Consider the following 24,454-nt stretch of genomic DNA (forward strand, 5'->3'; position numbering starts at 1 on the left):
TTGAGGCTGATCCTCTCATCCAATCCCCACTCTCACTAGGGGAGCGTGTCCTCCCCAAATTGAGTGGGAAAGAACCCAAAGATGGCGGATGGAATCATCTTTGCAAGTCAGACTTGGCCATGTTGCTGCTTTAGGAGGTTGTCTTAGGGATTAACCTTTTATCTAGGACTAGCCTGACCCTTTGTCATAGGGATTTATAGGCAGAAACTCAGCTCTTCCATGATTCCCTTTCTCTCTAACTCTACCTCCTTGCCTCCTTTGACCTCTCACTCTTGCTGCTAGTCAAGAGTTTTTTAAGATGTGTTTGGCAGAGTCTAATGAAGGGACTACTTACAAAGGACCAGACAAGGTTAAGGCAACTAACCAGGATGATGAGGTTCCCTGAGGCTAGCGATTGTGGGAAGTGTTACCTAGTGGAGGGAGCAGTTATCAGATCTGGGGAGATCTATGGCTGTATGAGAGACTTTCTGATACGGGTGAGATTTTAAGTAGAAAAACATGGCAAGAAGGGAGCTGGGGAAATAAGTGCCCCAATTTTTCCCTTTGTCTACATTCTGATCTACTGATGAACCTGAACTCAACCAGAAGCCAAGGGGCAAGGGAATCTAGGTAATGAGTTTGTAAAGCTCATCTTCCCAGGGTACAGAGCAGGGTAAGAAGGGTAGAGAGGGCAAAAATATCCCGATCATATGCTGTTCTGGTTTCTGGTCTTGATGCTTCTGATGAGCCTGTTGCTTGCTTATTCATTGAGCCAGCTATTTGAAAAAAAATTTTTTTTGAACAGCCTTGTGAGCCAGGTCCTCAGAATCCAATAATGAACAGAACCCAGTGCCTGCCTTCATGGAACTTACATTCTAGTGAGGAACACTAATGATAAAAAAAAAAATTGACACAGGGCTATGTTAGAGAACACCAGCTGGGAAAATGAGGCGGGGCAAGAGAGCAAAGAATGATGTGAGCCACTGTTTTAGACAGGGTTATCAGGAAAGTGCCCTCAGAGGAAAGTGTCATCACATACCATGCACATAGAAATGCAAGGGTGTGTGCTATGTACACCATCTTTATCACTTAGGAACTTTTCATGCCTTTGGGGAACAAGGCATTATATTAAAAAATTGAAAGGACAAGGCTAACAATTCGAAAGGGATATTTCACAAATTAAGAGAATGAAGCACTCTTTGAGAGCTAGAGCTCATAGGAAGAAGTCCTTGCCCTAGAGAAATCAAAGGAGACTTCCTGAAGGAGGCAGCACCTTTAAGTTCCATGATGGATAGAGACATTGACTAGGCAGAAAGGAGCAGGGAGGACATTGTGGGTGGGGGAGGGCAAACCAGTGTGAGTAAAGTTGCAGAGGTGACAATGAGTTACTGACAATGGGGGAGAATGTGTGAGAGATAATGAGTTTTGCAGGCTGTAGGCAAGGATTCTACATGTGCTTTGAATTACCCTCCAGCCAACTGGCATCAAAATGTGTTAGGGTAGTGGCTGGATTAGTAGCAGAGTCAGTCAAGGCTAGGTTAAAATTTTCTCTCTGCCCATAATGAGCTGTGTAACTCCATGCAAGTTCCTCAGCTTCCTTGAATTTCAGTTTATTTATCACTAAAGTGGAGGGAAAGACCTAACTGGGATGTTCGTTGCTACGCTTGGATGTGAAACCTCTGGCGCAGTGTTTGGCACACAGTAGGCGCTAAAGGACTACTCTTACTGGCCTAAGTAATGAACAATAAAATGTCCTACTTGTCTGGACAAAAAAGAGCAATAAGCATCAGGTAGGAAACCAACTTTTATGGTAGTGAAAAGCACAGGCTCTGGAGTCAGATTGACTGGATTCTAAACTGGGCTTCTCCATTTTCCAGTGAGTGAACTGGGGTAAAATGGTAAGGAACCTCTTCGGACCTTGTTTTCTTTGATCTGTAAAATAGGATGCTTACAGTGACTGTTATGCTTTGTGGGCAATCAATAGAATGCTGAAGAGCGTAGCATGGTTCCTGGCCCAGAGCAAGTACAGCTACAGTGTCTTTATTGCAATAACTATCATTATCGACTCGGAACAACCCTGCCGTGCTCTGATTCCCATCTGCACTGGAAGAGAGCTTCCACCTGAGGCTGGGAGATGGTGGCTGCAGTGGGGATGACAGGTGTACAGCTCTTGTTGGTGAGATGTGGAAGGACCCACTTCCATGAAGGAGAGAAGAGAGTGTGTTTGAGAGTGTGGGGCAACCCCGTGTCCCAGCCAGTGCACAAACAGCCCTCCTCCTGCCTTAGCTCTTACGAAGCCAGTGAATTATAGAGTTGGATGCACTCTGGGAAACCCCTTATTCACACAGTATTACCACCCTATTTAGAGATGGGACAGGTAAGGTCCAAAGATGCGTAGTGGCAGATGACCTCTGATTCCATCCAACCCTTTCTCTTTGCTGGGATGGTAAGTGCATGGCAGAGTCAGGATCAAATCCAGACCCACTGAAACTCTGGGCTGTTATTTTTTTCCATCAGCATCTTCCCTTGGCTCCTTCAAAGACTCCATGCACTTTCAGAAGCATCCTTCCTGAAAGCAGCCACCTCAAACACTATACTGCCTTCTTGTTCTCCGCGTCTCCATTCCAGTGGAGAGACCTTGGAGTACCAGGCAGAGTAGAGGAGGAGATGGAGAAAGGAATGCAAGCAACGAGGGGCTGCGGTGCACCTTCCAGCTTGAGGGTCTGCCATCCAAGTGTCAGGCTGGGGAAAGGGCCCTGTATACTGTCACTTTGCCAAACTCATTTATTCATTCTAGAGTACCAGGAGATCTTTTCTGGTATATTCTCATGGATTTTTAACATAGATGATAATGTCACCTGTGAATAAGAACAGCTTTTTTTTTTTTTTTCCTTTCCAAACTCTATGCCTTTTATTTACTTTCATTGCCTTATTTCACTGGCTAGGACTTCCAACATGTTGGACAGGGGTTATGAGAGCAGACATCCTTCTTTTGTTCCTGATCTTAGGGGGGAAAATGTTCAGCCTTTCACCATCAAACATGATGGTAGCTGCAGGGTTGTGGTTTTTTTGGTTTTGGGGGTTTTTTTGTTTTATAAATTCCTTTTATTAGGTTGAGAGAGTTTCCTTCTCTTCCCAATTTGCTGAGAGTTATTTTCTTTTTTAGAGGTTTTTTTTTTTTTTAATCATGATTAGATGAGAAATTTTGTCAAATTGATAAGATCATATAGTCTTTCCTCTTTAGAATATTAATAAGGTGCTTGTGTTGGTTGATTCTTATGTGTAGGGTTGTTTTACAAATACTTAATAGCCCTCCCATGTCTGTGGGGTTTGTCATGATACTCTCCCTTTCACTGCTGATATTGGAAATTTGTAGTTTCTTACCTTCTTTTCTTTATTAGTATTGCTAGAGGTATATTAACTTTATTCATACTTTCAAAGAATAAGGTTTTAGTTTCATTGAAATTCTCTATTTTTTCCTGGTTTCAATTCTATTGATTTCTGCTCTTATCTTTATTTGTTGTCCTTCTTCTTGCTTTGGGTTAATTTTGCTCTTTTTCTAGTTATTTAATGTGGAAGTTTAGCTTATTGATTTGAGATATTTCTTCTTTGCTTCTATAAGCATCTAGAGCTATAAATATTCCTCTAAGCAATGCCTTAGCTACATCTCACAAAATTTTAATTTGTTGTATTTTCATTTTCAGTCAGTTGAGAGTATTTTCTAATTTTTCTTGAGACATTTGTTCCATAGGTGATTAGAAGTATGTGGTTTAATTTCCAAGTATTTAGAGACTTTCCTGTTATCTTTCCACTATTGATTTCAAGTTTAATTCCATTTTAATAAAAAAGCACACTTTATATGATTCGATGCTTTTAAATTTGTGAAGGTTTGCTTTATGACCCAGGATATGGTCTGTCTTGGTAACTGATCTTTATGAACTTTTTTAAATGTGGCTTATGCTGTTGGGTGGAGTATTCTCTAAATGCCAATTAGATACAAGCAGTCAGTGGTGTTATTCAGTTCTTATACACTCCTGTTGATTTTCTGTCTGCCTGTCCTATCAAGTACTGAGAGAGAAGTGTTGAAATCTCTAACTATAATTGTGGATTTGTCTATATTTTCAGTTTGGTTCATTTTTGCTTCATATATTTTAAAGCTCTGTTGGTAGGTGTATACATATTTAAGATCATTAAATCTTCTTGGTGAATTAACTTTTTTTAAAGATTTATTTACTTTAGAGAAAGAGAGAGCACATGCATGCAGTAGGGACAGGCAGAGGGAGAGGGGCAGAGGGTCTTGAGCAGACTCCACACTGAGTGTGGAGCCTGACTCGGGGCTCGATCTCACGATCCGGAGATCGTGACCTGAGCTGAAACCAAGAGTCTGACACTTAACAGACTGTACCACCCAGGTGCCCCTAAAGAGACTCTGTCATAATATCCTTCTATATCATTTATCATTTTCTTTGTGCTGAAATTTACTTTATCTGATATTTTATAGCTGCTGCAGCTTTTTTTTTTTTTAATGAGTATTGGTATGGTGTATCTTTTCCCATGTTTTCACTCCTAACCTTTCCATGCTGCTATATATAAAGTGAGTTCCTTGTAGACAGCTTTAAACTGGGTCTTTAAAAAAAAATTCATCCTGAGAATCTCTGATTTTCAATTGGTGCATTTAGCCCATTTGCATTTAAATGTAATTATTAATATGTTTGGATTTAGGCCTACCATATTATTATTTGTTTTCTATTTGTTCCCTCAGATTTATTTCCTTTGTTTCTCCTTTTCTTTTTTTTTTTGGATTGTTTGAAAATTTAAAAAAAATTTTCTAATTTATCTATTGTGTTTTGATCATATATTTTTGTATATTTATAGTTAATTGTTACTAAGATACTAAAATATACAGACTTATATTCTCACAGTCTACTTGGAATCAATGTTTTCCACTTCAAGTGTAATGTAGAAACCTTATCACTATATAGGTTCTTTTCCTTGCCCACTTTATGTCATAATCTTCTTTGTTGTTATATCTACATGTATTGAAACCACATCAGACAATGTTAAGATCTTTGCTTTCAACCATCATATATATTTTAAATAATTCAAGAGGAGGAGATCAATAGTTTATCATATTTAGCTAGATATTTACCATTACTATTGTTCTTCTTTTATTTATGATATTCCAAATTCTCCCGTAGTGTGATTTCCCTTTTGCCTAAAGACTTTTCTATATCAATTATTTTAAGGCAAGTCTACGGGCAACAAATTTCTTTATTTCACCTTTTTTCCTAAAAAGTATTTTTATTTCTAAGTTGACAGTTCCTTTCCTTCAGCAATTTAAAAATATTGTTCTACTTCCTTCTCCAATAACCCAAATGTTGAAACTTTTGGTATTATTTCACATATCCTTGAGGCTCTCCTCTTTTTTATTTATGTACTCTTTTTTTTTAATTCTCTTTTTTTCAGATTGGGTGGTTCTTGTTGATCTATATTCAAGTTCACCAATATCACAATATCCTTTGTGATATTGAGCCCATCAAATGAGGTTTTTATTTTGGCTATTGTATTGTTCAGTTCTAAAATTTCCATTTGGTTCTTGCTTATGTCTTCCTTTTCTTGCCCAAGAGTTTATATCTTTTCATTTACTTCAAGGTGTTCACCCTTATTTCTTGGAATATTTTATAATGAGTCTGATAATTTCAACGTCTGTATCATCCCTTCATCCATATTGCCCATCCCCCCACCCGTCTGGCAACCATGAGTTTGTTCTCTGTATTTATAGGTGTGATTCTGCTTTTTTCTTTGTTTATTCATTTATTTTGTTTTTTAGATTCCACATGTAAGTGAGATCATATGGTCTTTGTCTTTCTCAGGCAGACTCATTTCACTTAGCACATTACCTTCTAGGTTCAACTATGTTATAGCAAATGGCAAGCTCTCACCCTTTTTATGGCTGCATAATATTCCATTGTGTATATATACCAATCTTCTTTATCCATTCATCTATCACTGAACACTTAGGTTGTTTCCATATCTTGGCTATTGTAAATAATGCTACAATAAACATTTTGAATTAATGCTTTCATTTTCTTTGAGTAAACTCCCAGTAGTGGAATTATTGGATTATATGTTATTTCTATTTTTAATTTTTTGAGGAACCTCCATTCTGTTTTCTATAGCAGCTGCACCAATTTACATTCCCACTAACAGGGCATGAGTGTTCCTTTTTCTCCACATCTTTGCCAACACTTGATATTTCTGGTCTTTTTTATTTAGCCATTCTGACAGGTGTAAGATGATATCTCATTGTGGTTTCAATTTGCATTTCCCTGATGATTAGTGATGTTGAGCATCTCATTTACTCTTGAGAACCCATTTAACCTAGTGGAGGAGGGCTGATATGTCAGCAGGTAGAATTTAAGTCCTTGGTCTGTCTGAACCGGATTTTTGGTTGTTGTTGTCTTTTTCTATGGGTATTGTTAGAAGAATAAGGGGTCCCAGTCTTTCTGCTATCCCCTTCTCCCCTCAGTCTGAGTCATAACCACAAGCCTAGAGGCTTCAAATGTTGTTCAGGGACCAGGCTCATCGTCGGATCCAGGAGGCAAACACTGCTTCACAGAGTTGCAGTGGGAACTATGCTGTGCAAATTGCATACCAGACAGCCCTCTACCTCTCCTGGCAACCACAAGATGGGCCCTTTATATACAACTTTGGGGAGTCTTTGGGGCCATCTTTTCATTTAAATACAGAGACGATGAATTTAGCCACTGCGGTAAAGTCTCAATGAAAGCCATTCAGGTCACAAAACCAAAAAAATGTATTAGTGACTCAGAGGTTTTCTAAGGCTGAAGAACAGCTGGAGCAATAGAACCAGGAGAAGAAAGAGGTGCATGTGTGGTCCGTCTTGACTAATCAGTTGGCAGAACCATAGAGAAGTGACCTGACGCAGACTGAACACTGTTGCTCTAGTTCCTGAGTCATGATAACTGTACTACAGGCTTGGAGTGTTAGAAATAGAAGGGTCCGAAACAGCTGTAGTCTATGCTAATCACACATGGCACTCTTCCTTGTGGAGCCTGTTCAAAGCCTCAGAATACTCAACACAGCTACCAGAGATGGGACTGAGAAGAAATTTGTCATCCTGGATCCAAATCACCACTCCAGCAAGAGAGAGGCAAAACTGGGACTCAAATCTAAATCTTCTGATGTTCAGTCCATTGCTCTTTTACTCATATCACAACACGTTTCTGCTCCAAAAATTGTAAATAGCAGTGGTAAGGTGGTAACCCCACATGTTGGTAGGACTTTGTATCTTCTAAAGAAATTGAGAAATTTCCAACTGTTGTTCTCAAACACCTGTAGGAAAGACAAAAACAAAAACAAAAAACCAAAAAACAAAACAAAAAACCCACAAACCCTAACCCACTGGTAAAAAAAAAAAAACAAAAAAAACAGAAACAGAAACAAAACAAAACAAAAAACCACTGTGCTCGTTTTGGGTCTCAGGAGGACTTTCTGGAGCATTGAAGAGGATACAGATGAGAGATGAATCTTATATGCTGGAGTAACTCTTATGTGACTTTCACAGCCCAGACATTAGCCAGACTTCATTTTTAATGCATCAGTGTGTGCTTTGAAATGTAAGGCGTGTGAGCGCCCACGAGCATGCCCAGCTCCGTATGTGTATTGTGCTCATGACTCTGACAGTGTGCTACACACCGGGGCCATGTCGACATGCATGTTTGATGCATGTTTGACATGCCAACCGATGTGCATGCTCCCAGGAAGGGATGAAGGTACGTGGGTTGGTGTGTACACATGTATGTGTGTGAATGTAGGTGGATTTGACCGATCATGTTTGCCTCAAAAGCTGCAGGTATAACAAGTAGTGTGGCAGATGCCACCTCTTTGCCTCTTGGCTGACTCCCCAGCCCTCATTAACACCCACAATTGCTCCCCAGTCTTCCTATCACTACGTTGTCCCAGCAGCCTGGATGCCTGCCAATTAGAAGCTGGGACTCCTGGCATTATCCGGGGGATGCACAGCTCTGTCCCTGTCAGTCTTGGCTTCCCCCCAGAACCGAGAAGACTCCCTAGAGTCAGCAAGAGGGAATTCACAAAGTTCAGTCACTCCCACGTCTGAAATGTCTCTCCTGCCAGGCCCATTATTCGTGCCCCGGCCAGCCATCAGACTCCTGTGCTTGCTACCTTGGCCGCCCCCACCGAGGCTGCGCTAAGGCTAGGCTGGGCATGGACTTCAGCCCAGAGGATGCCAGACAGGAGCCCAATGGCAGACGGAGAGGTGACCCTGCTGAGAGGTATTCTTTGCTTTGCAGAGCAACTGAGAAGGAATTTTATCATCCAAGAGGAGCTTTCCTTCCACTATAATTTCCAGGGCCTAACTCAATATATGTTGATGCAATTACGAGCTGACTTACTGACTGAGTATGGCTAATGCAAGCTGAGATAAAAGATGGGGCAGCGTGTAGGGACAGGGATGTGCACTCTTCGGTTTGCATGTTCTACTTGAGGCTGGTATAGTTGCTGTTAAAAATGAATGGGCTATTCCACTGAGGTTAGCATTTCCTGAGCACCTACTGTGTGTCAAGCACTGGGCCAGACCCTCAGGAAGAGCTCCTTCCTTGAAGAATGTCACGATGTTTTGGGGCTGTAGCTGTATTTGTTTGCTCGGGCTGTCATAGCTGAGTACCTCAGGCTGGGTGGCTTACACAACAGAAAGTGTCAGCAGGGTCCCTTCTGAGGACCATGAAGGAAAGATCTCTGCTAGGCCTCGTTCCTCGTGTGGTAGATGGCCACCTTCTCCCTCTGTCCTCACATCATCTTCTCTCAGTATGTGTCTGTGTCTAAATTTCCTCTTCTTAGGAAGATACCAGTCAAATTGGATAAGGACCCATCCTAATGACCTCATTTTAATTTAATTACTTCTTTAAAGACCGTATCTCCAAATCCAGTTACAGTTTGAAATACTGGAGATTAAGATTTCAACATATAAATTTTGGAGGGTACACAATTTAGCCCACAGCATAGATGCAGATAATTTAAGTATCACTTCGCCCATGAAGATTTCTTGGGCTTTCTTCACTCGAATGTGATCCTCCCATAATAACGGCTGTCTGATTTTGTCATGGTCGTTATGTGTTTAGACCCCTATCTTCCTTCTAATCTGAGGACTCACGAGCTGGGCTTCAGGAGGTCATACTCTGTTTCTAATATCTGGTGTAACACGAAGCCCCTCAGAGTGAAGTAAATCCTTGTTCTATGGACGGAGGGATGGAACTGATAAAAATGGAACAAAAGGAGGAAATCACTCAGAGGCACTTGTGGCGGATCCCACGGTCCCGGTAGTGCATCTAAGGGAGCAGAGGGGAGTTGGATGGGTTCTGTCCACAGCAGTCAACCCTGCTTTGGGAAGAGGGCAATAGGGAGAAAGTATTCCCACACCAGGGATCTCTCCGTGGACACTGCATTGCTCCTGGCTTCTCGAGCTGCAGCTGGGAAATTAGTCTGATGGACTGGTGACCCTAGATCACCCTAGCAGAACAGAGACTCTGTGCCACGTCTTGTCCTCTTCCAGTCCCAGCCTTTGTGCCACCTACCCATTCCAACCCTGGTTGTCAAAGTCCTTTCCTGGAATCAATATGGGGGGGCAGCCAGGCAGGAGTTTCCAAAAAAAAAAAAAAAAAAAAAACCAAACCTAGAATGAGGTTGAAAACAGTCAGTGATACTCCTCTCCCACAGGATTGAAGTCCTAAATGTATCAGGGTCTTTACTGGATGGTAGCCCCTGTTCCCACACCATTCGCTGGTCCTGAACACTTCTCTGGTACAGCCAGGTTACCCCTGCCCCTATTACCCAGCTCCCTGTGTGTCTGGGGTTGCTCTCTTCACTCTGTCCCCTCCTCCAGGAAGGCCCCAGAGTCTAGGGCAGCAAAGGTCTTCCTTCCCCACCCCCGATCCCCACCCTGGAGCTACTTCCCTTGACTCTCACCAGCCTTGTAACCCGTGGCCTAGCCTTCTTTTGTGCCTGTTGTCTTACCTCTGGCCAGGATTCCCAGAAAGATTGGGGTCAGTCCACAAGGCCTTTCTGCGCCCCCTGCCCTACCCTTCTGAAGCTGCACCTTCATCCCTTTCCCCGACTCCTGGCGGACTTCGCTCTGCCGGGCCTGGCCCAGAATGGAATTGGAGCTGCCTCTTTCTGCATGGGAAGTCTCATTTGACTGCTTATTCTCTCCCGTTCTGACTTCCCCTTGACCTGGGACTTTGTGAGCCTGCTGGAGCCTGGACTCAGGGGAAGGAGAGGACTGGCCTTCGTGGAGTGTGACTTCAGGTGGCCCTTCAGCGTCACGCACCAGGCGCACGCACCCTGGCCCCTCTCTCAGCCCCACCCAGGGACCTCACTCTAGTAGAGCCCTGGCCCAGACAAAAGCCATTAGACATCACCACGACATCCGCACGGTGCCATGTTCCCGGCATAAAGGGCCCGGCTAAATACCTTTGCAAAGCTCTCATTGTGCTGCATCCTGCCCGCCCTCCCGGCCTTCCCCGCACTATCAAATCTTTCTGGGGCCCTTTGTTGTCAGACCAAATATAGCGCTACATTGTCTGGCCTCCCACCCATTCTGGCCGGATAAAGGGGCTCGGTCCCCAGACTGGGGGCGCGCGGCCCCGGCAGGCTCCTCAATGCTATCTCCCCGCCGCAGCCCACGCCAGGGGCCCGCAGCCGCCCCGCCCGCCCGCCCCGCTCCCGGGCCGGCCGCCGCCGCGCCGCTGATACGCTGGCCATTCTTTTCCCCAGGTTCCCACGAGCATGTCACTAACCGGTTCCTGGGCCTTATCACCGGGAGGAAGAAAAGGAGCGCCTTTGAAGAGTGGAAACAAAACATCAGGCCCCATTGTTGTGTGACTTCCCCGGGCGCAATCTAGGCTCTCCATCGCTGGCCACGCAGACACGACAAACGTGGCCTAACACAGATGCTCCGATCGGCAATTTGACCAGGACACTCATTGTTCTGTATCTGCCATCTCTGCTCCGCGTGTTTGTGGCTTTTAAATCATTCTTTTCACGGCTCTCTCTGGGCTCCGAGCGAGTCAAAAGCCACCGCCGCCGGGCGTCAGGGGGAGAAGACTGAGTCCATCCGCACACTGACGGGCGCCTGGCCGGTGGCCGCCCTGCTCGCTCGGCCTTTCCCTCCTCGCCCTCGCTCTGCCCTCCGTCTCGTCCCTCTCCTCCTCCTCCGCCTCCACCGCCTGCCCTTCCTCCTCACTTTTCTTCTCCCCCTTTCTCTTTCTTGCGCTCCGCCCGACCTCTGCCTCTCCGATCCATTTGTCAGCTCGGCCCTGGACCTGAGTGACCAGGTGGGAGCCCGGGCTTCTGGTGGATTTCTTGCGGATGAATGAGGGCGAGTCAGGCGGGATTTCACGTCGCTTGGTAGAGCCGCGCACCATTCTGGAGAACTCCATTTCAGAGAATTCCCCAGGCCAAAGAGTCCATCCCCTTCTTTTGCACAGGAAGAAGCCGCAGAGGGTCAGAGAGTGAAATGACCTGCCTGACCTCACTTGGTGAGTTGGTGATGGCCAGGACTAGAAGCCAGGTCTACCCGGCTCCCTGACTATCGCCAGCCAATGCTGTGTCCTAGGGTGTCTCACCATTATTCCCTCTGAGAAGCCCCGGGGCTTGTCCCTGTGTTAGATGCCTGACTAGATCCAAAACTCATCTGTCAGTCATCTTCCATTTTAGTGAGCACCAGAAACTATTTCCCAGCATGGCACAAAGTGGCTAAGCACAACCATGGGTACACAAAACCCTGGGGAGAACACTGGATTTGCTGTTTATTAGCTGTGTGACCATGAGTAAGTCACTAAACCCCTCTGTGTCTGATTCCTCATTTTAAAAATGGGTACAAAAGCAGAACTTCCCTCCTAGGTTTTTTGTGAGGATTTATATAGAGTCCCAGACATATAAGAAGCACTGTGTAAATATTAGCTATTAGTGATTACTGGGAAGAAGCCTCTACCAAACTCCATTTTTATATCAATCACTCTCTCACTTTGATATCTTGTACATGTGGACATCCCAGAGCTTGTCTTACAGTAGGTTCCCTGTATGTGGACCCCTTAGTTGGTCCCTGAAGCTGGGGCCCTTATTCACCACTGCATCACTCAATAAACATGCCTTCCCCCATCCGACGGCATGTACTAGGCACATACTCTATGCCAGACACTGTGGGTAGTCCTTGCCCCATAGAGCTCATGGTCAAGTCAAAGAGCTGACACGAAGCCCATAAACACACAAATAAATATTCAACTCCAAACTGTAAAATGAAGGAGAAGTACAGGGTGTGATTAAAAGTTGTATTAGCGGACCAAATCTAGAGTTTAGGGAAGGCATCTCAGAGAGAAGGACATTTCAGTTGAGTTTTAAAAGAATGATGGAAGGTGGCCAGGCAAGGAATGAGTGAGTGCTCCAGGCAGAGGCTCAATGGGGCCCATCTGAGGACTTGATCAGGGACTGAAAGTCTAGCAGGCCTAGCACAGAGAGCTGGAGAGGGGGCAGGAAGTCAGCAGAGGGTACACAGCTCACTCAGGGTTACATGTGAATTTGGGATTTTTCCCCACTAAAGGCATTACAAATCCTCAGGTAGGTTCTGAGTAGCTCCTTTACTGCTGGACAGAGAATGGATAGAGTGGGGCAATTAGATGCACAGCAAAGAGGCTATTTATATACTCCAGGGGAGAGATGATAGGAAGCTTGGGCCAGCATGATGGGTGTGGAAATGCAGACAGGAACTCATGGGGTATCTGCAATAGAATCTATAGAACTTGGGGATGGTTGGATGATAGAGCAAGAAGGGAGAGCAATGACTGAAGGAAACTTCTGACCTGAGCCTCCAGGCTTATAGAGACTCCATTGACTGAGAAGGGGACCCTGGAGGAAGCTCTGGACATCAAGAGCTCTAGTTGTGTCTGAGATGCCAAACGACAGAAGGATGCTTGGATCTGGTGTTTAGAGTAGCAGTCCAAGCTCGAGATGCACGTCTGGGGGTTAACAGCAAGTTATGTGGGGTGAATGCATGCATGAGTGAATAGAGTGTTACTAAAATTTGACCTTGGATTTGTCTAACTGAAAAGTTAATATTTTATACACTATTTAGTCACCTTCCAGTAAACTAAATTCAGTAAAATGGTGACTCTTCTAGCATCCAGAGACCAAAGTCCAGAGCAAAAGGTGGTACCTCCCAGATCAAGACAACAGCCTGGATTCTCAGGAGAACTCTTCAGAACAGGCAGAACCCAAGAGTCTCCAGTGTCAGGGATTGTGGCATAAGATCTGGAGGTACATAGGAAGAAGAAGAATCTTGGGGGGGTGTAGGAATCCTATCTCATCCCCAAACTGCACTAGGCTGAAACTCCCCAGAGTAGACATTCATAAACACATAGAAGGTGCTCAGGCTGGGCTAAACTAGACAGCAAGCATGAACAATCCTTACATCTCAATGACATAACTCCACCAAGTGCCACATGGGTCAGGCCGCATTGGAGACAGTTTACCAAGAGCAACTCCTGGATCAGGACTATTTCCACCCCTTATCACTAATATCCTGATGGTCCTTGCTTTCCACACTGTGGAAGGGCAAGAAAGCGTGGAGAATTCACAGCTCTGACAACTTTGGACTGGAAGCAACATCAATGAGTGCCATGCCCAGCCTATGCACCTGGCATGTGGCCCCAGCTGCAGACGAGACCAGGTGATAGAGAAGAGCACATGGAGGCTTAGCGAGGATTGATTGTCCCTGCCTCCTCAACAGGGGCACACGCTCTTTCCTTCTTCCACCGGGAGAACTGATGCAGGAGACAGGATTGGAAGATCCAAGTAGGAGATGATTGGAGAGCGTCAAGGCCGGAGATGATGGCGTTCAATCAACCTTTGACCAAGAGGGAGGATCAGAAATCTGTGCCTGGAACCTTGTCTGTTTCTATGCACATGGATTCCCTTTTCTCTTATTCTCTACATGTGCTACTCATTGGAAAATACTGCTATTTCTGTGACCTTAGGAGAAGTTAAAGTGATTTACTCTGTCACACTGGGAGGTCTGTGCCCTCTTGTGCCTGCTACCACCCAGGATCCATGTGGAGGGGATAGCTGGGAGGGTGGGACAAGACTACCCTCACTGCACAAGATCCTAAGAGGCAACATGCAGGGAACTCCCCATGGGTCCCACCTGCAGGACCAAACCTTCCCAAGCCAGGATCATGGCCTCGGTCTTGAGCTGGGCCTGCCAGTGAGTTTCTGTATCCTTCCAGCATAGTGATCTTATCAGAACAGATTAAAAATGAGAATGGGCCCATAAAACATGCATTATGGTCTCTCAAAGCCTCATAAAGGCAGATAAATGCCTTGCTCCAGAGGTCCCTACATTGAGTTTACACCTCTCTCCCTCCCCATAATGAAATCGTCAACAACAGATAATTGAAGCTAAAAAAAAAAAAAAATCAGTAACTTGTAAAGTTCAACTCAGTGGGTCGATTATTTGGCTTCATGGATTGCCTGGGGTAAAGAGGATCATGCCAGAAGATGCCTGCCTTTCCTTGGCCCCAGATAGCTCCTCCACATTTTCCATGAGGCTTGGAGCAGAGGCACAGACAAAAATCTTAGGGACTGCTCTCCCTTTCTGGGTGGTTCCATCTCCTTATCCCACTTTCCCACTGGTACCTGAGTCTCCAGCCCGAAACCAAAATGTTTCAATTCAGGCAGATACCAGGCTTCTTATGAGTCTATTTCCAGGATTTTAGACACTCTTCTGAGAATCAGCCTCGACCAGAAGAAGGGAGGGCTGCTAACCATTGGGCAGATTGTTCCTGAATCTCGACCACTCCCGGCCGAAGGTGAGTTACCCACACCTTTCAACTCCGCCTTGCTTTTCTGCTCCCAGGCAGGGAGGATTGAAGATGCTGGAGTTGGCATACTCGGGCTTTGGCCAAGCTGCCACCTCATGCCCAGGCTTGGCAAGTGGCTCTGTTCCTGGCTCCCCTGCACCCACGTTCTTGACTTGCTACTGTGTCCTCTGAGGGTAGAGATTGTCCCAGGATGGGAGTCCTGCTTGGGCTTACCCCAACCTAGCCATTCGACTTCCTTCCTGTCCAGCCTCCCCCTAAAGCTCACTTTTTGGGAGACTGGCCTTCTTCCTCCTGTTTGGATCAATCCTTCCCTCAACTCCTTCTCTGTGCTGAACCTGGGTCCCAACCCGACCTGCCCCCTCAGCCTCGAGAGCTCTGAGGTCCCACTGTGGCAGGAAACAGTGAGAGAAGGAAGGCATGGCCTAAGAGGGGTTTGGTCCAGGTTCATGGCTCTCCTTTGGGCCGGGTATGATAGTGCAGCCAACATGGAAATCAGCCCAAGTCTGCCCTACCAGACCAGGCTAGAAGAAGGCATGTTCTTTTGAACTTACTATTTGGGCCCTTTTTACTACACCTCCGATAGCCAGACTCTGGAGATGGGCTGGCATCTCTTCTCCCTAGAGCCTTTGTTCTCTCCCAGACCTAGAGCTTAGACAGCATCTTTGCAGAGTATCATTCACACCTAGCCATCCAACCACAACCACAGTCTCCAGATTGGTCCTCAGTCCTACAGCACCTCATGCTGACCATCGATTTAACCCCAATTCCTCTGTATTGTAATTGTTTCCTTGCACGTCTGCCTCCTGACTAAACTATGGGAATGTGGCAGGCAAGGACCAGACAGCTCTGACTTACTTTTGTATCTCCAGAGCCTTACACAATGCCTGGCACATAGTACATGCTCAATAAATATTTGCAGAATGAGTAGACAGATTTAATCGTGTCTTCTCAGTCCGATTCTAAGCAGGCGAGAGCTTCTGCAATGTGTTGAGACTGTTTGTCCATTAACTGCATAGGGAAGCTCACTGATTCTGTGACCTCTTGGGATGGGCTCTAAAACACAACTGAGACAGAATAAATGTCTGGCTGTTCTGTTTTGACTGGTGACAAGAGTTGCAAGCTGATTAATACATTTAAAGTGGTGATCAATTTGTCTTATTCACATCCTCTTAACTTGATTGTAATGAGTAGATCTTTTAACATAATGAAAACTGCATATTTCACTCAAATTCACAGTTTTGCATTCCAGAGGAGATGAAATGCTGTTTTTATTTAACGTTGAAATGAGGTGTACGCTCTTGTCTTGGGAGGCCAGGGAAGGTGACAGGCGGCCTCTCTCTTTGAACGCCAGAGGTGTGGCATCACCGAAGACCTCGAATTTGACTATAAAGATTGTTTTCCAAATGGTGGAATGGGACTGCACCTCTTTGGTCACCTTGCCCATCTTTTCCCCATTGATGAGTGACCTATAAATCAGCCCTGACTGGAGGTCATCTAGTTTTGGCTTGAATACTCTCCAGTGATGGAAAATTCACCACTGTCCATTTTATTTTTCAAAGCCTCAAGCATAAGAATAATTCTTATCCTGGTCCAAAATAGGCCTCCCTATCATTCCTATTTCCATGGGTTTTCCTTTTTCTCTTGATCCCTCTCTCCCTTCCTCCTTTTCTTCTTTTTCTAACTTCTTATCAGTTTTCTCAAAAAATGTCTAATATCCTAATAACCTCTTACAATTTTGCAAAGGCTTAGAGCTTTCATTGTGCTTTTCAAACAGCCTTGCAGAGTTGGATGAGTGAGTGGTTTGCTTTTGATTCTCTGCCAATGTTGCTTCTCCTGGAATGACCTGTCCTCACAGACAAGTGTGACCTCTCTGATCCACACCCCTTTCTGCCTCACTCACTACCATATCTCCAGCACCCCAAAAGTGCCCGGCACACCATGGGTTCTAGTCAACGGTTGTTGAATGAATGAATGAATGAATGAACGCATGCATGAATGAATCAATGGTGCCTGGAAGGGGTGACCTTCCACGTGCCCCTGTGCCCCTGTCCATGGTTGGTTGTGTGACACGCACCTCTCCACTAAGCAGCTAGGACCACACAGTGGCAAAGTGGAAATGGGGACAAAAAAGGGATATTTACACACTCTTCTGTAGCCACACCCATGTAGGGAATGCTCACGAGCTGTGAGAAGGCTGCACTTTTGCTGTGGAGACCAAAGAAGGGACGAGAATAGTAGGTGCCCAGAGAAGAGCAGAGGTGAGAAGCAGAGTGAGCAGAGAGCTTACCAGGCCTGGCTCCCAGCGGCACCTGAGGCTCAGCCCTATCCCCGTGCGGGGCTTCAGGAGATGATCCATGTCCTTATCCAAGTGCCCCTTTATTGCTCAAGCCAACTCAAAATAATTTCCTTTACTTGCAACCAAGCATGTCCATCTAAATAAAGTTAGACATAAAGATGTCTGTTTCTTAGACTTGGAAGGGAGGCTGGGGAGGAGAGGAAGCTCTCCGAAGGCTACAAGAGACATTAATGGCCGGGTCCGGGCTGAGTGCTCACCCGGTGCCCTCCGACTGAGCTTTGTTCTGGGCAGTCACTGAAGCGTGTCCCTGTCCCCTGCTGGAGCCCTTCCCCAGCATTGCATCTAGCTTTTAACAAAAGAGTCACTCCTGGCGCAGCCAGATGTAGCCAAGCAGTGGGAACCCAAACCAAGAGGAATTCACTCTCCATAAATTATGCTTTAATAGATGTCAATTATTAATTCCTAAATAAATATTTGTTAATATTCAAAAGAGTTTGCCTACTAAGAAAAACTCAGGCTACACAGAATAATTAGGGCTTCTCACTGTGCAATGGCTGTGGCCTGTAATGATTTTTTTTTCCCGTTCTGCATCTTTATTTTTCTTCTGAAGTGTGAACGCCTCGCTGTGTCAGATTTCCTGGGGAGGGTTCGGCTGGCCATGTGTGCATGGTAGGATGCGCAGGGCTGGTGCTTCTTGGGAAGCTTCCATATAGACCAGCGGAGCTTTCTCTTCTTTCTTTGTAGAACAGGATTCTGTGGAAAACTGAAGTCCCATGTGTAAGGAGAGGAATTGGAGCTCCAGCCAAAACTGGGAAAATTTAACAATCAGTTTGGCAATGGCCTCATCACATACATAGCACAGTATCAAGCGCTGCGCTAGGGCTGGGTTAGCAGGCAAGGGAGGGGGTGGGTAAAGAACAGAATAGATGAGTCTCCGGGGTTTAAAGAGTATGCAGACGAGTAGGGGAGAGCTTCCTGATAAATTCTTAGCCCAGGGGAGAGGGATATCAGTCCGCGAGAGAGGAATCAACAAAATACCAGGGGAACGGGGAGAAGCCAGAAATGTATCAAATTGAGGGCAATGGAGGGAATAGATTCACGAAGGAAGTAGAACTTGAGACAGAACCCCTGAAATGCATAGGCTTTTGATGGGCAAAAATTGGCTTAACATTTGAGTTTGAAAGGGCATTCAGTCATTTTCTCCCCTATATAAGATACATTTATTTGGAGCAAAGTCCTGGTTTAGGTACTGGAGATATAAAGAAACACCAAACTGGGTCTGTGAGCATAGAGTTTACAGCTCAGTGACATGTAATAATTACACATATAATGCCACCTAATATGATCACATATAATATTAAAATAGTTGCAATACAGTGAATTATGGATCCAACAGAATGACCACCTCCACCAGGGGGGTGAGAGAAGGCTTCTTGAAATAGATCCCAAAGGATGCATTCATTCAATCATTCGTTTACAGAAAATATTTACGGAATGCCTACATGTGTCAGGCACTCGCTGTGTGTTGGGATAGTGCAGTGAACAAAACAAACCAGTCTTTTTACATCCTAAGAGTTCAGCAAATTAAAGAGGAAGGGCGTTCCTACCAGATGCTCAAGGAAGGGGGTGGTCGGGAGGTGAGACTGGAGAAGAAGACAAAACCACATTTGGAAGGACCTTGCAAGCTAGGCTCAACACTTAGGACTTCATCTGGAGACAATGCAAAGCCAAGGAAGGCTGTTAAAGCAGAGTTTGAAGAAGGTGACCTCGAGGGTTCTGTGAAAGCCAGACTGGACAGAGCTGAAGTTGGAGGCAAAGAGACCCCTTAGGAGGTAATTGTAATAGCCCAAGATATCCACAATGAGGGCTTGAACCTGGGCACAGGTGGTGGGGACAGAGAAGGGACGCATTTGAATTGAAAAGTGTGGTTCTTCACCTTGTGTGTATGGGTGTGTGTGTCTAAGCTCTAATCGAAGCTTCTTGCTCCAGAAAAATTCTCATACTTGCCTACACACATAATTTTGCAAACAACTTAAAAGGGCATGAATTCCGCATTAAGAACTACTGAGTTATTACGGAAACAGCTGGGGTGAATGGGGGCCAGGAGGTGAACACGTGAAATAGGAGGTTACTTACAGCAATGATTTGGGTGTGGATCTGACACTGGTCTCATTCTTCTGTCAGGACCTGCCTTTCTGAGTCTTTCCTCTGACTGTCTAGTACCCCGTGTCTTCGGTGGACCCAGGCCCACAGGACCTTGCAGCTATCCTGCAGATGAGCATGTCGCTCATTCCTACCTGTCACTCAGACACCCGCCTGAGCCACGGGCCAAGGGGACAAGTTCCTTCCTGCCTTTTCCATTCTGAGAGAGAGCTAGAGTATTTCCCCAGGGGTACCAATACCTCAGGGTCCAGACTCATGATTCATCATGGATGCCACAGACCTACACTGGGAAGGCCAGCAGACAATGGCCAACCTCATTCCCTCATTGCACAGATGGGAAACTTAAGGACCAGAGGGGAGAGAAGTTTTTCCATTGCCACAGGCAGTAAGCAGCCAAGCTGGACCTAGAACCACCACCTGTCAATGTCTCTCATCCTCTGCCCCTCATCGGAGACAATGGTTCCCTTCTTTGTGTTTCTAGTAGGACAGCATGTGTCTTGCTAATGGCCGATCATGTCCAGCCCATGCACCAAAGTCACCGGACACGAGATCTGTGAACGTGTTCACACCCGATGTGGGGACTCCAGGAGTGTTGAGTATAGACCAGGAGGGAGGAGGGGTTTTGCTTGGCCCTGAAGGCTCAGCAGTTTGTTCTGCCTGTCTCACCATCCCACGCCCGGGAAAACAGTAGCCCTTACAGTTAACCCCCGTGAGCCCTGAGATTCCTCAGCAGTACGATGAGGGTAATGATAACCAACTCCCAGGGGTGCCCTGTGTACTGAAGGGAAACAGTATGTAAATGGACTCACACAGTACACTCAGGAAGTGCCCCTTCCTGCCTTTCTTCTTGGCCCTTCTTCCCACACTCACGCTGAACAGTGTTGTGGGAAGAGCTGGGGATGGGGCAGGCTGAGCTTCTGGTCAGAGAAGAAGGCAAAAGTGGAGTTTTGCCTTCGTTGTGGGCCAGGGCCACACAATTGTCCATACGTTATATTTCCACATACAATGACACAGATACCTCTAAACGGACACTCAGAACCCGAAGTCAGAAAGAGCAGGAAGCAGGAGATGGAACTGAGATGTCCTTGGCATAAACCACAGGAATGCTGAGGCCCTGTTGGGACCCCTCAGGCAATATGGACAAAACCATATCTCTGCTGCATTGGACAGGACCTGCAGGTGCAGGACCCTGGCCCCTTCTGAGGGATCTCTCAGGTTCGTGGGTGGCCATGCTGGTGGGAAGGGACAAAAACAAGGACCAGTGAGAGAAGGTGGGGGCTGGAGAGGCAGGATCTGGACCCAAATCAAAGGGAGTTCATTGTAACATCCAGTTGTCCTGGGTGATCCCGATTCTTCTCATTCTGGGGCACGGACATGGAGAATGAGGGCTTGGACACACATTTTCTTGGGGCCAGATTTTGGCTTACCCCTCAATAGCCGTGTGCGTTTGGGAGAGTTATTTGGCGTCGTTAGGCATGCATTTCCCCAGTGTCTCCAGCCATCCGGTAGGATACTAACTGAGCCACCTCAGTGCCGAGTCGCAGACTGAGTGAGATAAAGCATGGGGAGCGGTTGGCCCAGAGCCGCATTACCTAATGGTCAAAAACTCTACCAAGGCACAAACAAGAACAGGGGGGCAGTGCTGGCCCTCCTGGAACCAGCTGCTGTTGCCTCCGCCCCAACAGCTGCCTGAATCCTTCTGCGGCCCTCGGGCTTTTTTTTTTTTTTTTAACTAAACTTTTTAAGAAAGGAAAATACATATACAGAAAAATAGGCAACGCATAAGTTGCAACTTAATACATTTTCTCCAAGTGCACACACCACCACGAAACTGGTCCCCAGATCAAGAAAGAGCCCCTCATGTGCCTTTTGAGTCAATGCTTAGTCCCCTTTGAGTAGGGTAACTCCTTTCTGACTTCTAACGCCATGGATGTGTTTGTGCTTGAGTTTTATGTAAATGGAATCATACAGTACATACCTTTTTGTGTTTGGTTTCTTTCAATCAGCAATGTGTTGAGTATAATTATAACTTACTTTCATTGCATGCCCTATTCTATATATGAACAAACCATAGAGTATTTTGGTTGGTGGGTTTTTGCACCGTGTCCAGTGTCTGATTATTGAGTAGTGCTGCGAGACCATCCTTCTACATGACTTTTGATGAGCATAGGTACACATTTCCGTTAGTTATGTATTAGGTTGAATCGAATGAAATTGCCATTTTTGTGGATGAAAAACCATCAAATATCGGCAATGTCATGTGGTTCCACCTACTACTTTTGAGTAGAAATGTTGGGTCATAAGACATCACATCCAACTTTAGTAATACTGCCAAATAGATTTCTAAAGCGGTTTGGCCAGCTTACTCTCCCACCACTACTGTGTCAGTTTCTAATTTCCGCAGCCTAGGCTGCCCAGATCCTTCTGCTGAGTCTTAGCTACTGACATCTTCCATTCCCATGGGCCCTTTTGTATCATGAACTTACAGTATGCTATGTGTTTGCTTTCCCCTTGGGAAGGTCTTTCGGACCGTTCTAACCCTAACTGCACCATGTTTCAGTATGTGAAGAATGTGGCTCCGTGTGGTGGTGGCAAAAGGAAACAAGCCAAGAACAAGAAACAAAGGTCATCCCCCTTCCAATGATAAATTTGGAGAATCTGACTTTGAGTGGCATTAAGGGGGCATGTTTTTACACCAATAATTTTTAATCTGTCCCCAGACAAGAAATGGGAAGTAAGAGGACAGGAGATAAAGCTCTTCCTTCTTGTCCAGATGCAAAGAAGCTAGATATTTTCAGAGTGTTACGGTTGATGGTTGGGGCCCATCCACCAAATGGAGGCAGAATGGGAGGCTCTTTTCTCCTTGGGCTTTATGTCCTTAGGCCTGGCAGGGCCCATGTTTCGATTGGCCATTGTAGGCTCAGTGCCCAGGGCCCACAACACACTTAGGGGCTCATGAAAACATTTTTATTTCTTCTAAAATCAGAAAAAAAAAGTGAACTTTTAGGTAGAAGAAAATGTTCTATTTTATAATATCAATATATTTTTCTTTACATCGATGGAGTGATAAAATAGAATTTTGTTTTCTTTTTTTTTTTTCTTTTTAATTTTTTTTGTGGAGGAAGGAGCCCTTGAAGACAGAAGTGCTGAGGGCTTATGGAAGTCGGAATGAGGCCAAGCAGCCTGGATCCGAGGACCAGCTAATCTGGATATCCAGATTCGTGGCCCTGTTTTTACTTCCCCTTGGGAATGACTGAAAGTTCTTGCCCTGTCTTAGTCACGACCCGGGTTTAAAGAGAAGAAAAGCATGTCCACATTTGAGCCAAACACTAAAAGGGGCACATTGGGAAGTTCTTCATTTCACTTTATAGCCAGGAGCAGGGTAGGGTCTACAGGTCCCTTAGACCTGCCTTCTGAGTTGAGGTGAAATCTGAATCTTTAGACACCAGGGACACACTTCCCTAGACGAGCATGGGGTGGGAGCTCTGACAAGGACAGAATCTTGTTCTCTGGCTCCAGAGAGGATCCTAGTATCAGCACCCAGCCCATCGTGACGGCGAGCCCCCAGGCCTGCTTTTTTCTTCCTCCCCACAACATACACATACCCAGAGACTAATTTAGGGGCTAGAGTCTGAGACATTCAGATCTTATTTCTTCCAAACATGTCTTTGTTGGGCTGGCCTTCAAGGAAATAGCAAATGATGAATAGCTCTTTGCTGGCTGGAGGAATTTGGAAAGAACAAGCTATTTAAAGCTCGGTGAAGAGCAACCAGGTTGAGGATATATCTTTTATTATAATGGGGAGGTAAAAAAAAAAAAAGTCATTTTGCAAAAAACTAATTATTTAGCATAGGTCTAGCATGGACCTGATCTATTCTATTCCTGTATTTCTATGTGAGTCAAAGTAGAAAGGAGATGGACAGAGAAACCAATTCAGTAGAGTGAAGAGAGCAGAAGGGCTGTGCAGAGTCAGGAAGCTAGGGTTCTCCTGCAGATCTCATGCGGCTCTGCTACAAATTTGCTGTGTGATCCACGGAAAATCACCCAACCTCTCAGAACTTTGATTCCTGCATCTGCAAAAAAAGAGGTGACTAAATAATCCTGAAGGTTTTCGCCAGCTTTCAAATATTGGCCAATAGTAGGTGCTCCCTCAGTAATTATGAAGGAGTGAGAGAGTGAGTGGCTGTGGACCAATGTCACACACATGTGAAAGCCAGTGATGGAGGCGGTAAGTACATCAACAATAGGGACGATGCTGGGAAGCAGAGCCCATCTGTAGACAGCATTTGTATTGCCATAAAAATAGCATAACAAGATTATATTGAAATACCCCACTATTTAACTTAATAATTTAAATGTTTGCCTAATGAGGTAGACTTGATTGGATTAGGGCATTCACAATTAATTCTGATAGATCATTTTACACATTGGAGGTGCATTCTTCTGAACCAGGAGGTGGAAAGGAAGTACAAACTGTTTACGTTCAAACGAGCATGTGATTTTGCAGGAAACATTAATCCCAGATCATGCACACTAAGTCAATTTCCGAAATGGCTTCTAGATATATTATTAGAAATTGCTCTTCAAATATAAAAAGCTTGTAATAGAGTTCTGTCCATTTTTCCTTTGGCTGATGGAAGTTGTTTTATAAATATGCCTATGATATGATGTTTTCTTCATCCAAGCCTTTTGGTACTAATTGCAACTTTTTAAACAGTGTAAGTAGTGGCTGTCATGAACACTTTGAATCCTATTACAAATTCTTTCTGAACAATTTCACATTTAGGGGTGCATTCTTTCTTCAAATGTCTTTAACTATGTTTTTCTCCATTTTTTTTTCCTGAAAAGCCCCCAAACTGGAAACGGTGGACCCCTCCCCACCTTCTCGGTTAAGGGAATGATTTTATTATGTAATAGGAAAAGGTCTCCACTCCCTAGCTCTACCCCTTCAAAAAAATCAAAGAGCCAGGATTGGTCACCTAGGCTCTTGAAGTCAGGAATGAGCAAAGGCAAATGGCTTCTGGACAAATAGATTGGAATCAGTGCTGTCCCAGAGTTCCGGAAAAAACACGTTCCTCGGCACCCTAGCTGTCAGTCAGAG

At 45.2% G+C, this 24,454-nt stretch overlaps 1 long non-coding RNA gene across 2 annotated transcripts in view; it reads left to right on the forward strand.

The window, feature by feature from the left end:
• LOC118539794 (uncharacterized) overlaps positions 1–21,355 on the forward strand; it is a 37,448-nt gene extending 16,093 nt beyond the window's left edge. The window contains exons 2-4 of one of the 2 annotated variants that reach the window (XR_004919338.2): positions 10,795–11,558; positions 14,782–14,882; positions 19,375–21,355. This is a non-coding gene — a long non-coding RNA (uncharacterized LOC118539794). Of the gene's footprint in view, positions 1–10,794; positions 14,883–19,374 lie in introns of both variants that reach the window. The other variant, XR_004919337.2, reaches the window with a different exon arrangement.
• Positions 21,356–24,454: the final 3,099 nt, after the last annotated feature.

The sequence above is a fragment of the Halichoerus grypus genome, chromosome 11 (assembly GCF_964656455.1).
Source record: "Halichoerus grypus chromosome 11, mHalGry1.hap1.1, whole genome shotgun sequence".
Classification (NCBI taxonomy): domain Eukaryota; kingdom Metazoa; phylum Chordata; class Mammalia; order Carnivora; family Phocidae; genus Halichoerus; species Halichoerus grypus.